Below are 12932 nucleotides of genomic sequence, written 5' to 3' on the forward strand. Positions count from 1 at the left end.
CCAGGGGAGGAAACCCTGTTCAGTCGCTCCGCCATTTCAAGTTAAGACAGCCACGCGCATTACCGTGACACCGGGGCTAAAGTCTTCCAGCGGGGCGATCACTCATTTGGTGCTCTGGAAGCTGCTGGTGCTGCAGGTTCAGTCCTCGTCTTCTCTCTTCACCTTCAGACATGAGAAAGGGGTTTGGCAAGAATGTGGCTCTCAGTGCTGATGGAATAAATAGAAGAGAATCAAAAGTACATGGTTCTCAGACTTCTGCACATCTGGCCTGCTGGAATGGTGGACATCTTGCCAAAGTGTCACGACATTTCAAGCTAAATCTGCACATGTTTTCATGATCTGATTCTTTTCACCTTGAAGTCTCACACAGGCCAGAGAACATTTTCTAAAGCGATAATCACGGAGGCCCTCAGCCAGTCACTCAGGACGACTGGCTACCACTGGGATGGCTAAATACCAGCGACTACTTCACTCCTGTGAAATTTTCAGGAAGTTGGCTGTTAAGCCGCATTTAAATATGAGCTAATCACTCCCGCTGTAAATTTCCGAAACACTTGCCATTCACGCTGGGAGGTCAGGGACTTTGGGGGTTGATGTCTGCCTGAGTCGCTCTAGGCCGCTGCGATTGGAGAAAAACACACACTCGCACACTTTGAACGTGCAACATTAACAGTCATCAATGCTGTCCCGCTCGACAGGTCTCTTTAGAAACTTGATCCGTAGCGTGCTGAAAGCTGCTTCTTCACCTGTTAGCAGAACACCCACCAGTCTCCCGGGTCACACTGTGTGTTTTTCTCCGGTTTTGCCACCCAGGCAGGAATGCACGGCAATGGGAGGATAGTGTTTGTGATTCATGCCCTGATAATTACAGTGTGTGTCCTCTCATTTTTAGCAGCTGACTATTCAAACAGATGCTGTGGAGATATGCCCTGACAGGGATTCGTGCGGTTCTTCAGATGCACCAAGCAATTTAACTGAAGCATACATTTTCCTTGAAGACGAGTGTTATATTTTAATTGCATTTCATGAAACAATACTTGTAAAGATAATCTTTATTTCCATCGACAATTCATTTTAAATTTTGCTATAACCAATTAATCTAAGTGTAAACGGGTGCTGCGCTGACAATCTACATAAATGGTGTAATTGTCCTCCAAGATGGAGCTCTGGCATATTCATCTGCGTGGCAGTAATGTAAAATCTTGGCTAATTTACATCATCCTTGAGGCAGTGCAGCAAAACAATTTCCCAGTGAGGGCGAAAGCATTGACAAAACCAAATAAGAACATGTAAGTCATTATTGACTCTTAGTCTTTTTTAACTACTCTCCTAAGGACACCATAATTGTCTATCCGTGTATATGAGTAGCTCCAGGTTGTTTCAGATTGCTCTTTGATGAGTTCATGTATGTAGTTTCAGTGAAATGTACAATCATGGTTTGTATTGATATGGATTGTAGGGTAATCAGGAGAGCGTTTAACAACCAATTTCTCCGCCATATGTAAGTTTATGTTTTTTAATCGGCTAAGCCAGTGATTCCCAAAGTGTGGGCCCTGCAGGTGGGCTGTGCGTGGTCATTTACAATTAACACATAAAGAAAGTTTTTACTTTTCAATTTTGTCATTATATTTGAAACTACCCAAAAAATACTTATGATTACATTGATTTACATTTAAAAGAGTTGTCAGAACTGATAGAACAAGGGAGTTAAACATTAAAATCTTCATCTATCTGACCTGGTTTTTTCTGACTGAGGAGGGCAAAATTATTCGACTGTAGTACAGACTTCAACAACATCGGAACATATATTGCATCAGTGACAGGGAATTATTACTGTATGTTTAAATAAAAGTTTACACATTTGGGGTGGCTCTGGGTCTTTTTTTGCTTTTGTTGTTTTGTGTGCTTATTTTTTTTTTTCTTTTGCCACTGCTCTGTGGAAAATGGAAATGTTGAGTATCTGTTAATGGCATATAAAGTTTTCACCAAATTCATGTGAAAGAAGGCTATAGTGAAGGTTGTTTCATGAACTTATATGATCCAATATAACAATTGTGTAATGAGGGGCTCAATGACAGTTCTGGGTTTTTTTTATAAGAAAGATTTATTTTCTTTGCCTGGCATGAAAGTCAAAATAAATAACAACAAAGCAAAATAAATGTACTATTATTAGCCCAGTACTGAGATGTGTCCAAGCATACAAAATAAATCGAGACTATTTAAAGTACATCTGAGATTCATTGTAATACCGACTGTAAAACAATGTTTTTTAAGTTCTACAACATCATGTATATGATATTCTATGTTCTGGAGCTATGTATGAGAGTCAGATGCGTTTAAAAATTCAGCACACACTTTCATTTCTAAACTCAGAATAACATACTTGTTAAAGTGCTGAAATGTCGAGTGAATAATATGTGTATCCACACACGTCTTGCCTTTTTCCTCTAAAGGGAAATGGGAATGTAGAATAGAATGCTGCACCACTGATCTATGGGACTCAATGATGCAGCCCTCTCCCAAGGCACTCTGGGATGCATTTAGGACATGCATGGAGAAAACAATGGCGGGTGTATTACCAGAAAAGATAAATCTATCTCATTAATCCCTTATTCTCCCAGGCTGGGAGGCACATCTAAGGGAACATGCAGAAGCAGTATTGTACGCGAGGATCTTTCACACAGATGGGCAGAGAAGAGGAAAGGAAAGGAGGAGGGGCCACGGTGTCAATCTGTGCATCATTAGACAGTGCAGCGACAGCGAGAGGAAGAGAGGGATTACCAAGATGTGGCTTTCACAACAAAATGATCAATGATGTCTTTGTCTTGTCATATAAAAGATGCCGTATCCGTTTTTCTTTTAAGGCATGCATTGAAATTTATCCACATGATACTGAAGTATGCGAAAGCTGTGGAATTAAAACTCTTACTGGTTGTGTGATTTGATTATTTTAATATTCTTGCCAATTTCTACATGCAGTCTTAAGTTCAACCATAGTATTTGTTGACAAGGTTGACATCTCCCTGTCAGTGGTTTTGCAGCCCACAATTCCCTTGTACCCGTATCCCGCTGCACGTTCAAATTACCACCAGTAAATTCGATTGATTTCAGTCAAAAATGACATTGATTTTTGCCCATCTGAAATGGCCGGGGAGTCCATAAAACAGATAAATAGGTCATAACCATTTTACCAGCCTGTAGAATCCCACAGAAAGATTTAAGGGGTCATGAAAGTCTGATAGTTAAAAATGAAGCTTGTGGAGCATCCTGTGAAAGGCCAACGAAATGCACCAAGAATGCTGCTTTACAAAGAGCTCCGTCCATAAATTTAAAAGTGCTGATGGCTCGAAAACAGATGTTTGGAGAAAATATCTTTTCTTACGTTTATACCAATTAAGATTCTGGCTATAACGTTTTATTCCAAGATGAACACGGGCGCATTTATTTATTTTGATAGAGCTACAAAGAGCACAAATGGCGGCAGACTTAGAGGACTGAAACCAAAGTTGATTGCAAATTCAATTAGGCAAATTCCTCTGCTAATTTCAGAGGCCGGCTGATATCTGATACACCTGAAGCTTGGAGATTTTCCCGTGGATAAGAGCACTAAATGAAAAGGCTTTGGTTTTAAATGGTAGTGTGCCGTTTGAATAGCTTCACTGTGCAGCTAACTAGTGCTTTGAGTTACCTGGACCAGTCTTTTAATTATTCCTGAAATACCTGCTAGACAAAATATTGGCCATTATATCTCGTAAGTGTTTCACACAAACACACACACTCTCACATTACTGCTTAAAGGATGATTTCACCTAAAAATGAAAATTCAGTCATTATCACTCTCCCTCATGCTAATTGAAAGTTGGGTAAAGTTTTGTAGTCCACAAAACATTTCAGGAGCTTCACAGCAAAAAACAGCATTGCAGCATTCTCCTAAACAACTGTAGTAGATGGGGACTTGTTTTAAAACTTAAAAAAACAACAGAAAAAAAACATAAAATGGCTCCATGCAGCTCATCCTGTTTAATCCATGGCTCCGGAAGCCCTGAGATCCTAAATTGATTTGAAAAGATTGTAATCTACGCTCTTTTTAAAGCCAAATCTTCACTGCAGCTCCTAAGCTGAGTGTTAACGTAGTTGCAAGTGTGTAGACATTTAATGTCTACCATTGACCCTGATGCCTTGCTCCAGGGCACCTCGATGGTGACTAATGAGAGTATAGCAGACTCTATTGATTCACCAACTTCATACAACTTTATGGGGATCAAACTTCTATTATTTTGAATGATTTTCTTGATCGCATTGCTAACTTTTAGACTCTAGTTACAAATGTTTCAGGTACACTCTCTGAATGCAGCAGTGGGTCGATATCCAGGAGTGCCTGTGTTGTTGACAGCTAAAACAATATTACTAATTTATTTTTCACTTTTCCCTAGTCTCAACCAAGATCTGAGGAGGCCATGTGTTGGGGGCCAGGCTAGATTTCAGTCCTGTCAACCTTTTATTTCACCTGTCAGAACGGTGACGGACGTACAAGTGTTTGTTTGCCCCTCCTGTCGTCTTCAGCTGCATTGGCCATGACAGGCTTCGCGGAGGAAATGGACGGAGAGCACATCTCAAGGACCCCCCAAGTCTTCATGGTATAGTTGCACTTCATGTGAGGTGGTGGGATTTGAGGGAGCACGCACTTCTTCCTTGTCTTCTTCCTCTTGAGACATCATTTACTTCTATAAGGGAGAAGGGGAGAGAGAGAGTGAGGTAGATGGAGGTGGATTTGATGGTCGGGGGAAGGCGATGTGGGCTTTGAGTTGAGATCAGGAAAATGCCCTTCCACCTAAAGAAGGATAAGACGTTCAATCCTAGCCAGGCAAGAAGAATTCTGCATTCAATACCATTTTCATACAAACCTCTAAATCAGTAAATGATAGTTGGTGTTCTGAATGTTGAGTGCTTTCTGTCAGTCCTCCAGATCACCCGGATCCTTCAGGAAGTATCATATCATCTCCTGAAATGTGTGAAATCTAATCCCGCAACAAATTTGCTCAACGTAAAAAAATAGAAACTGAAATATATGATTATCACTTAAACATCACAGATGCTCGCAGACACACAGGCCCAATGTGACGCATGTGTCTTTTTCAGTGCTGATTTCCAAACTGTAGCCATCCCACTCAGATTTAGATGTTCAGCTCGGCCAAATCCACATAATGACATCAGATTATACCTCTCAAAACCAAGAAAATAAATATGTCTTTCTGCAGCCTTGGCTTTGAGGTTTGTGAGGTCGGAGGGCCACATGCTTTTTGGCCATGCATGAAAGGTTTTGTCTTTATTTCACTGATTTATCTGGAAGTAGCAAGACTTCCTCTCTGTAAACCGCTGAAGTCTTAATGATAGATTTGCAGAGCACGGGAAAGACAGCACAGCTGGACTCATGGCAACACTTTTCGGTCCCATGTGGTGACTTCTGAAACTGAATTCTAATTTTAAGCCAAATGGACATCAGCAGCGTCACCAGGTCAGCTTCCAATAAAGAATCAGTGATTGATTTACGCGGCCAGTGTCCAACTAACTAAGTAACTGATTACATTTACAGGAGAGCTGAAGTTGAAGGTAGTTCAAGTATTTCCATTATATTCTACTGTATATATCTGCTCCATAACATATCAGAGAGAAAATACTTTGCACCTGATGTTTCCCTGTATGTAAAGTGCTCAGATGAATCAAATAACAGATGCTCATTTGTTGCCTGTGATGTGTCCACTGGCAGAAATGAGTGCTGGCTGAGGGGTGGAGTCCATGTCTCTCCCTCTCTGTCAACCGGTAAGGAACCCTGCACAGGGGAACTTTAGAATGAGCCTTTGTTTTGGTCGACTCTCCTCCTCTCGCTCTCCTGTCATCCTTTGATCATGTCAGGCCTCTCGCTCGCTTTCTCACTCTCCGTCTACCCTCATGGGTCTGATGGGAGAGGAGACGCGTTCAGGACTGCGCCGGTAGAGACCAAAGTATCCCATTCACCTCCTCCGTTTCCCCCCGCAGGGCCATTCCTACCCTCACCTCCCAGCCCCCTCTTCAAGATCCCCAGTCAGGTGACAGGAGGTAAGAAAACACTCCTGGTTTTTGCCGGAGACTTCTCCCGTTTTAGTCCCCCTCTATGCGCTGTCAGTGGTATCCCTCTAACCAACACTGGGGTCAGCACCTGTGGATATCACACCATGCAGCTGTGGAGGGATGTCATAACGTGCCAATCCCCTATCTTAGGAATGAAGAAAATTTCTAGTGTGTTATTGTTGCATTATAGGTCCTTAGCCCATTATCGCTGACAGCTAAACCACCAAGTTCTTGTCTTACTCATTGGAATGATTTACTCAAATAGTAAAAATATTAAAAATCAAATCTGTTTGCAAATTTGGACTTTTTACCCATCAAAGTAAACCCCCACGCCTCCGCTCCATCTCTTTGTTTTATTCCTCTCTTTTATTTTAGGCGCTGTATTGATTTTTGCATTTACCCCGGTTGTGCCCATCCATCTCTTCAATTCTCGTCTTCTCCCAGGCTCGCTGTAATGCCTCGATCCGAACACAGGAAGTGTCTGTCCTCAGCCATGCATTTGCTGCCGCTGCCCAGCTTTAAATGCCCCCAAAACTCTGTCAATAATATTGATGTAATCCACAGGCATTTTTGAGTGATCCCGCTGTCACCGGGACATAATGACAGGCAGTGGAGGCCTGATTGGATCTGCACTACAGCGAGGTCGGCCGGCGCACAGCCAACACAGCCAGGCATTGATAAAGTGTCACAGACTTCAGTGCTTTGATTAGCCCTTCGACTAATGCCATGCTAAGCAGAAACATTACTCTGCCCCCGCTAGCTATACAGCTAGAGGAGGGGAGGGCTGGCTGAGGGAAAGGGAGAAAATATACTCTACAGGGAAATTAACCAATGCGGATGAAATGGTGTACCAAGGAAATTCTTGGATAAATTAACAACGCAATTACATTACATGACACACTGCAAGATGGATGAGGAAAACTTGGCTGGTATTATGTTCTGTTTTCCAAATTGCAATTTATTTGAGGGCTCTAATGGATGCCGTATTAAAACATCTTGGGCTGCGGTCAGATTTCATTGTGTGTCACCCAGACGTGATTGATGACCCTCTCTTCCACGCCCCTCGACCCCCCCCTCCCCACCCACGTCCTCTCTCGCAGCCCCTGACTTCACCCTCCCTGCGCTCCCCCATGCTGCATTCTCTGCACATTTACTGGGAATTTTAAACATTAGCAACATTTATATGGATCCAGGAGTATGCAATTGATTTTCTTATCACTTAATTTCCTTGCTTGCTGCTGCAACGAGACAATAAATTCTGTGCTACTTGCATACTGAGAGCCGTAGTCCATCTCTCCTCTTGATCTTTTCCCCTTCTCTCACCCCACGGTAAAATTCTATCAATAATGCCATTTTCCTGGAATCCCACCCTCTCATCATCTCCCTCTGATCTTCCGTTGCCTTTTCATGTGCTTTTGTTCCAGTTGCAATGATAGCTTCAGCTATTCTTGAAATGAAAATATAATCGAAAGTATTTTTATTGCTGTAGCAAATGCATTAGTGCGTAAGGGACATCTGGAAATGATCCACGGCGAGCTTGCTCAGTTATGGCAATATCATAGTGACTTTATTTTACCATTCATAATTACTCACAGGACAGTGAAAAACCACATGCTATCTGCTTTGAACTTGGGGGAGCAGGGTTTGCCCAGATTGACCCGAACAAACGTGAAGAAACCCAATCCTTGATACACTTTTCCCTTTTCAATCATACACCCCCCTCACCTTTCTCTCTCACACGGAGGTGAGTGGAGCCTTCCGGGGAGGGAAAGGTTAATAACATTCAGAATAAATCAGCGTGCAGCACATCCCCTGGATGACATCAGCGAGTGCTCCTCCAACCCATAGGGCCATAAACAGCTTTGTTTTTTTTTCCAGGTTTGTTTCAGATGTGAGCAAACGGATAAATAATGAATGAGCCGCACTGACGGGACACATATTTCACTTAGCGGAAATGGCTTTAATGCAGTCGGCCTGTATTACACTTCCAATCACTGAGACGCTGAGAAGCTGCATGGGGAAAAGGATGTTCAAACAGCATTCAAAGAGTGTTGAACTCAGGTGTATCTTCAATGTAAATGACCTAGTTTTCAACAAAACTCCTGAACCAGCTCCTCACGTGCTGTAGCCTATTTAAAACGATGTTACACCAGGAGTTTCTGGAGTTGAACTAAAAATGAGAAAATGTAACATAGATGATTAGTTAATCCTTAGCGGAAACAAAAAAAAAAAATGCAAGAAAGCTAAAAACAAATCTCTTTTGAACTTTTCACATACAAACAGCGTTTTAGGTCACGAAAGCAGAGATTTTTTTAAAATGCCTTCTCAAGTGTATATTTTTTTTTAAAAATTAAAAAAGTGGATTCTGTGTCTACGTGTGGACACGCAAAATTGAGCATTTGGGGAAACAATGACATCATCAACTAATTTTTGCATGCCCATTGCTTTGTGTAATGTGCGTGCATTGAAACAACAACGGCAGAGTACGGTTTGTACGTATGGCTAGCACAAGTGTAAGCTCTGTGTTAGTACTGCTTAGTCTAATTACAATTTTATGACTAAAAGGGGCAATAAAACATTAAAAAAAACAGTCCCCTGATCCCCAAGCTCCGAGTCCAAACCGCTAGCTGCACAGCTAACTGTGGTAACTAGCTACACTTAGCAGCAGTTGGCGGTAACTCTGGTGATATTCTGTCCCCTTTTTGTTTTGAGTATGAGTTTAACAGGCAAGCAATGCTTACATTTTGCACCTTTAACTTGGTTTTCTTGTGTTGGAATTATTTAAAAATCGTTTTATCTTCTCTGGTGTTTGATGTGTCGTTGATTTTTGACTTTATCGCCACCTACTGGGCCGGCATGCTTGTTTGAGCATTTGGAACCATTTTATCATTTTCGCGTTCTCATGCTTTTAAATAGAAGGGAAAATAGCCATTTGGAAAAATATCCGTGTACGTGTGGACAAGACCTAAGAAAAACATCTGGAAAATGACACAATGTCGACTATTGTGTTGTTTAATTCTCTCTGTCAAATCATTTCCCACACTAAACTGGATCGTTCATACATTCCCAGCATGTAAATTAGATGATTATTTTTACTTTTTGGGAGGGATATAATAAGAAACTAATTCATATGCAGCCCCATGAATTTCCACTTTATGCACTTTGATTTCTGGTACGCAAAATGTCTGAGACGTCACTGCACAATCTTCGTCTAATTCACTATTTATTTACCTATTCCCAGCAGAAGTATTCTCTTTGTGGTTTTGGGGAAATTCAGCGTGACTTTCCCTTTTCCCAGGTCTCGACGGTTAAAAACAAAAGTGCGCCTGACGTTTCTCTTGGCCATCACATGGCTTTTAGAGGGTTTGTCTAAACAAAGTTTGGGGTTTGTAAATAGCGAAGGTTATCTGGCCATCGAGGCCTCCAGATGGCGGCTGAGCCAGACCACCTGCTATGGAAATGCCTTTGCTGTGAGGACTGGGTGAAAATATTCAGGCCCCGCTTCTCTTTCTCACTCTCTGTGTCTCTCTCCCATACATACACACACATCTTTATGGTTAACACGGTCGGAACAAGGATGAGAAGAAGCCCTCTGCTCATTTTCCCCTTTGAGCGCTGCTCTCGACTCCCCCTCCGCCTCCTCCCCTTCTCCCCCGTATTGACCCCCCATCACTCTCCCCAGACTTTACCCTCAGAACAAAACAGCTGGACAGGGGAGGGCTTTTCCTGCAGGTCCAGACCTATCATGTAAAAAGATGACACATCTTTTGAAGCAACTGGGCAAAAGGGAGAAGAGGCGGTTTTTCAGAAGAGAAAACATAAACAAAAGGTGTTTTAATATGATGGTCGCCAGTGGCACACAAAGAAAAGTGGAAGAGGGCAAAAGAAAAATTGCTTACAATACAAACCCCTTTGAATGACAGCCTGGAGACCTAAAGCGTGAAACATAAAGCTTGTTTTAAGAGCCTGAATGCAGAAGAATAGATTTTGTGTTTGTCTAATAGTTCCTCTGCTTGAGTCAAGATCTAAGTGAATATATCTTTACTTTTTTCTCTCTTTTATCTGGTTATTTGAATACTTCATCAGTATAAAACGGTTAAAGCCTCCTTGTTTCAAAGCCGAACATATTCAGTAAATAAGTAGAAAATATTTGTCAAGTGTTTGTCTTTGTGTCTGAGAGCAAAGCCAGAAGATCTTTAAAATCCCTCAGCCCCCCTCCTCCATTGTTTTAAAGAGAAAACTCCTCTGATACCATATCACCCAATTGTCTGTTTTGACACTTGACTTTGATCGATGGAGGTTCAGCACTGTGGTTGAACACACGCCCCCTTCCCCACAACCCTTTAAGAGGTCATGAAAAGCACCACTGTACATCAAAACAGCCAGCACACTCCCCGCCACATCATCCAACATGACACATGCGAGACAACGCTGACCACAACAATGGCTCAACCCCTTTGATGGTAAAATGCTTGAGTGTTTATTTACATCGGGCGGCCTTCTCGCCTGTCCGTCAGTCTTTGAAGTCATCGTGGGCGCAGCGGTGATGCCGCATCCCGCCCGGGGAGCGTGAAGAGAGGCGGCCATATTGGCAGCACTTGTTCGAGACACATGGGCAGAATCAGACACAGAGTGTTTGATCAGGGGGAGTTTTTAATGGCAGAGAAGGATGCGCACACAGCTGCAGTGTGGTTTTTCGATTTGGACGCAAAGGGTGGTGCAGAGAAATTCGAATTGAAAGTGTTTTGAATTATAACCATCCTTCGCCTGTCATAAAGATGTGGGTTAATCCACGATGTTGTCGGCTGTATTAGTAACACAAGGCAGTGGCAGAAAAATGCAGGAAGCTTGAGAAAATACACACGCATTCAAACCGAAAGCCATTATCTGTGGAAACATTTTGAGTTGTGACCTTTTTTTTCACAATGTATCCGACTTTAAGTCAGAATTCTGAGTTTAAAGTCAGCGCTGTGAGCAAAACTGCTCCATGTGTGGCTGAGCTCAATTTTATTTATTTTAATTTTTTCTACAGTTGCCCCAATTCTCACATAAGCACAAACGCACAATCACACCTCATGCACACTCACAAGACACACACTTTTTGCATCATTACACAGCCACGGATCTGCATACAACCTCCACCCTCCACCGCAGCCCCCGCTTCATCCCACAGCGTTAATTAAAGCTGAAAGGTTACAAAAGGTGGGAGCCAATAACAAGGCCACATTTTACATTTAAGTTGTTTCTTTTTCTTACACCCTCTCAATAATTCATGCTATCAGAGTGTCTACAAGGAAGTGAGGCTTCTCTCTTCCTCACAGGAAGCCTCAGACGGGGATCATCTGTCCTCTGGACTCAATGTAAGTAAGGAAGTGTGGGCAACAATACATACCAAGCCAACCCCAGCCTCATAAATAAATATGGTGATTGTTAATGGGGTTTAAAATTACCCATCCTCTTCTCCCCAGCCGACTACTAGTGTGACCACTGTGGCATACAGGCGCATGGAGGCTACATGTCCCTCCAGATAGAATGTCTGGCACCAGTGATACCACAAAATGGCCACAATGCCTCCACTTCCACTTCGCCCTTGTCGTGTTTCTTATCTCCAGGCGCATCGTCTTCCTCACCTTTTCCCCTTGCTCCAAGGTGGATGTCTCTCCACACCTTTGCTCTTGTTTCAAGGTGGTTGTTTTACACCAAGCGGAGAGCAAATGAAGTCCAGTGTTTGTCCGCATCCATCCGGAGCTGCGTTTCATTTTTATGCTCCTGAGTGTTTACTGATTTCTATCTGGTGTTTGAATGCCATTACACCTGTGGCCACCGAGGCTATCGTTCTTGAGGTGTGTTTTGTTTATCATCCCTCTGAATTGATTTCGCTCTGCTCAAGCATATGCATTCAGCAGAGCGATAGCCCTACTTGACTCGTGTAAGGAAATACGGCTCAGGCGTGTAAAGATATAGAATTATGCTTGTTTGTCGAAAAAAATAAAAAATAAAAAAATAAAATAAAATCCCACCCGTGAAGATGCTGTTGTGACTTTTATAGAAATGTTTTTGCGATTGAAATATAATACAAGCGCCGTCTTCCATTTCCACCCACTTGTACTTGAAAATATATTTTTCTTCTAATACTGAGAGAGCGCAGAACATGCTCTCTAATTGAAATGTAAACTGTCCGTGGTCCATGTTTATACCAGCATCGATAAACATCGTGAATTCAGGCAGCATCTGGTCTTAAGGACACTGTTTATTTTTGTACTGTATGAGAGAGATGATATATTTCCTCCAGGTTCCTCAGTTGCAATATTTCCATTTCTGATTCATCGTTTGGCGAAAGGTATAAATATACCTTTATTTTTTTTACATGTTTTTTAATTATTATTATTTTTATTACTATTATCATTATTATTATTATTGAGCGGTCTCGACTCTGCTGAGGTGTGGATCATGTCTCTGCTCGTTTCTCCAACACACTGTGGTGTAGTGTTTCTCAGTGCTCCAGCTCGATTGCATGCCTGTATCTCCCCCTCCAGGACAACTTGCATTATGGTCCTGTTCTCCCTCAGCATTGAGAGCTGGAGAAGGCAGCAGCTGAGGGAGAGCACATCTCCATCTCCATGCACGGATTCTGAAATCTATCTTTTAAATCACTCAGGGGTGAAAATAAATAAATAAATAAATAAAATCAGCCAAATGATGCTCTGTTCTGTGACAAAATAGTTTTAGGGGGGACCTGGGCAATTGCTGCCTGAATTCTGTTATTCCCAGTCTCATCTGTGTTCCCCTACTCCCCAGCGCCAGCCTGAGCTGATAACAAGTGA

The sequence above is a fragment of the Pagrus pagrus genome (assembly GCF_965226575.1).
Source record: "Pagrus pagrus genome assembly, chromosome: 18".
Classification (NCBI taxonomy): Eukaryota; Metazoa; Chordata; class Actinopteri; order Spariformes; family Sparidae; genus Pagrus; species Pagrus pagrus.